The following is a 4,275-nucleotide window of genomic DNA, read 5'->3' on the forward strand; positions in this document are numbered from 1 at the left end:
TGGGGATTGAACTCAGGCCCTTGTGCTTGCCAGGGAAGCACTTATTCCACTGAGCAATCTCCCCAGCCCAAGGTTTGGGAAATTTTTAAAAATAACTTTTTATAAATAATGTTTTCTCTTTTTTCCCTTTTTTCTTTCTTCCTGGAACTCCTGGTTTGATCTTCTCCATATCTTATCTTTTCTTTTTTATTTTCCTTTGAACTTTGCTGTTCTTTCAGGGTGATTTCCTACACTTTATCTTTAATCCTTTAAATGAGTGTTTTGTTTCTTAAATGAGTGTTTTCTTTCTGGTTTTTATTTCCAGGAGCTCAGTTTTTTTTTTTTTCTTTGACTATTCTCTTTTAAAGAACATGTTGTTCTTATTTTGTGCTTTCAATGTGTTATTTCTACAAGGATTTCAAATGTGAGTAAGACGTTTTAGTTATTACTGATGACATTTTCTTCCCTCCTGTAGTTTCTGCTTTGTCCTGGTTTCTTTCCTTTTTGTCTCTCTTCGTTGGTTTTAGTCCCTATTTTCCCCTGAGGCTATTCTCTGTGGCTATTGACCCATTTTTAAGTGTGGGTGTCTAAAAGCCTGACAAGATGCTCTGAAACCAGGGCTGGAACTTATCAGTTGTGGAATCTGGTGTAGGATGATCTCTCTGGGCCTTGCGTTGGCCAACCTGTGATGTCAGTACCTTTAGGGCTTTCCTCTCAGTCTAGTCAGAGTTCTCCAGGAAGACACTTAGCCTTTTCCATGGGTAGTAGAACTGTCCAGTCTTTTATGGTTGTCAAAGCTATTGAGCATGGCGCCGTAGTCAAAACCCGCCAAAACACAATTCCCAGGCTGCCACCCTGGATCAATTAATCAAATTTATGGTAGATGAGAAGTGATTATCTTTAGGCTCTTTATATATGGCAGTTATTACTGTCATGTGTGCTGATGGCAACAGTAATTGAACCCTGTATTGTAGGGCTGATACCCTTACAGGTCTAAAAATGCTGTATAATTGAATGTTTTCAATTAGAATGAGTTAGGGGCTGGGGAGATAGCTCGCTGGTCTAAGCACCTGCCTGGCAAGTTCAAGGACCCGGGTTTGATCCCTGGTACTGCATGCTGGGTGGCGCAGGCCTATAATCTCAGCACTGGGGAGGCTGAGACAGGAGGATCACTACAAGTCTGAGCTGCATAGTGAGACCTTGTACCAAATAAATAAAACATTAAAAGAATTAAATTAGAACAAGTTGAATATGGCTCTTCTCTGTTCACCTGGTTCTTTTTCTTTTTGGACACAGGGTCTCTCTGTGGTCTCACCCTGGCTTCAAACTCATGGCGATCTTCCGGCCTCATCTGCCAAGTGCTGGAATTACAGGTGTGCCTCACCATGCCCAGCTCCTGCCTGGTCCTTATGTGCTCCGTTAGTCCATTAGTAGCTGACACATAAGGAGTCACCTTAGGCTGTACCTGCTCTTGCTCCCTCGGTGGGTACAGTCCCTCTGCTGGTAAGAACTGAGCTTGGATGGGGGGAGCCATCATGAGAAGACACAGGCTCAGAGCAGCTGTGCTAAGAAACACAGAAGAAAACCCAGCCAGAGGCTGCTCAGTGTGATCTTGCACACAGAATGTATGCTGGTGGTCACATGTAGCATTTCCTTTCTTTTTGGTTATTGTTAACATTTTCTTCCCTCCATAGTTTCTGCTTGGGCCTTTCTTTCCTCCTATAGTTTCCTGGGCCTCCTTCCTCCTGTTTGTGATTTGACTCCCAGAATGTTAATTTACCATTTATAACTTATCTGCTGTTTTCTTGGAAAAGCTTTTGCTTTACTTTAATCTTTCTGGTGAATTGGGAAATCATACATTTCTGCTCTAGGTTACTCAGCGAGCACCTAGATTGGTCACTGACATTGTATGGAACCCAGAAGGCGGAGGAAATTTTCATTTTCTTACTTACTTGTTAATATTTTTAAAATTTTATGTATTTGGTACAGGTCTCACCATGCAACTAGACTCGTAGCAATCCTCCTGTCTCAGCGTCCCCAGCACTGGGATGACAAGCATGGCCTGCCACGCCGTCTTGGTGATAGCTGGCTCAGCTCCACCTGGGAGGGGCTGGCATGGTATCGCGGTACCAGGGGTGAACCCAGATCCTTGCGCTTGCCGACATGGGTACTTAGATTGCTGCGGTATCTCTGTGGCCCTTACTTGTTAGTTTTACCAATTCCTAATTCTTTTTCCATTCTTTGCCCCAGTCCTTCTCTTGTGCTTTATCAAAGCCAAGTTTAAAAAGCCTTATTTGTATCCATCAACCCTCTTCCTCGAGGGCATTGCCAGTCACATCTGTGGGTTTGGCTTAGCTTATGTATTTATGAGCCTCTTCTATTGGTCGTGCTACCATGGAGCTATGTGATAGGGAACAGTGATCACAAGAGTACTATTCTCAACAATATAGTGAGGGGTCCATCCCTCCTTTATTTGCTTCTTAGGAAAAACGAACAAACTGAAAGTGCAACTTTACATTTAGATAATAAACTCTTTTTTTTTTTTTTTTTTTTTTCGGAACCGGGGATTGAACTCAGGCCCTTGCGCTTGCCGGGGAAGCGCTTATTCTACTGAGCCATCTCCCTGGGCGCAATAAACTCATTCTTGAGTCACAGAAGCTATAAAATCATTCCCAGAGCACATACGAATGAATCAGGAATGCTATACTGTGCACAGCTTCCTGAGAGTTGCTTTGATTGAATTAAATATTAATTGTTTGGAGGCCATGCTTTTGGGCCCGATGGGCTGTACAGCTGTGAAGTATAATCTACCCTTCAGCCACAGTGGGGCCGCTACCTTCGGGTACTGCAGGGTGTAGTGAACGGCCAGTCTCTCAGGGCTTGTGAGGGTGGTGCACAGGCTGTTAAATAACCACATTGGCCCCACGCCCAGGCCAGGCCAGGCCAGGCGCATTCCTGTACAATCAGCACACGCCCCCTGGTCTGCTCTCTGAGCTTCACCACCCTGCGTGTACCCACAGCTCTGCTCCAGGGGCTTCCTAGCCAGGGATCTGATGGTATCTTCATGAGAAAGCTGGAGCTGAATTCTCTGACTTACCAACTGGATCTTCAGCAGTTTGCTCCAGGCAGGCAAAAGGCCAGCAGCCTAGCCAGTGTGTAAACATTAACCGCTAGGGTGGTTTTACAAATGACGGTGGCCTTTGGCAAAACCCGTCCCAGTCAGAAGCCTGTATCCTGGCAATGACGCTGAGAGCCTGCAGGGGCCGCTCGTGCCCACGCCTGGTCTCTGCAGTGCAGCGTGGGGCTTGCCTCTTCTGTCCCTGGAGGGCTTCTCTTCTAACTGTTCTAATGGAGCTTACATTGATTTAAACAACCGCGTTGCGCAGCCTGGGCCTCAGAAGTACTTGATGTCTGGATGTTGTTTTAGGCTCCTTAAGCAGCTGGTGACCGACGTTCAAAAGAAGCACGTTCAGGACTTGAAGCGAGAGACCAAATCCCTCCCCTCCCTCCGCAATCCCCGAAAGTCCCAGCCTCCTGGGTTAGCAGACGCAGGGCTGTGGAATCCAGGGCCTCAGACGCTTATTCATGTCTCTGCCTGCTTTGCAGTAGAAGGGGATGGAGGACAGCAGGCCGGGCCTAGTTCACGGTAAATTCTTTTAGGGGCCACAGGTGCAGCTTCAATGGCCCCTTTTCATTCAAAAATTTAAAAATAAAAATTAAATCAACTGAAGACAGAGCTGCAGGCGCAGCTGTTCCTGGATTTCCTGTAACGCCTCATCACTGTGTGGAGTCATGTCAGTGTTAGGACACCTATGGAAAGGCTGTTGTCTTCAGGTACAGCACCCTGCTTGGGAGCCGATATTCCACTGTGGCTGAACCAGGGGGACTGCTGGCTTTGCCACGTGAGAGCTATCTAAAACAGATTCTCAGAGGGAAGGAGTAGAAATACAGGACACCCAGTTAAATTTTAATTTCAGACATAATAAAAAAAATTTTTTTTATTGTAAGTGTGTCACATATTGCATGGGACATCCAAGAAAGCAATTTGTTCTTTTTCTGAAATTCAAATTGAAGTAGATGTCCTGTATGTTATTTGCCAACCCTGTTGAAAGAGAACTCAACAAAGACCCAAGATCCTCGGTACCACTGTGCAGACATAAGGGATTAAGGGCGGGTGTGTTTCTCCATAAATGACTCATGAGTATACACCAGCGTGTGCTCAACCTATGTGTGCTACAATTCTGGCTCTTCCAGTTGCTGAGTGCCTTTAGAAGAGCTTTTTTTTTTTTTTTTTTT

Source organism: Octodon degus, unplaced genomic scaffold, assembly GCF_000260255.1.
Source record: "Octodon degus isolate 3935 unplaced genomic scaffold, OctDeg1.0 scaffold00005, whole genome shotgun sequence".
Lineage (NCBI taxonomy): Eukaryota > Metazoa > Chordata > Mammalia > Rodentia > Octodontidae > Octodon > Octodon degus.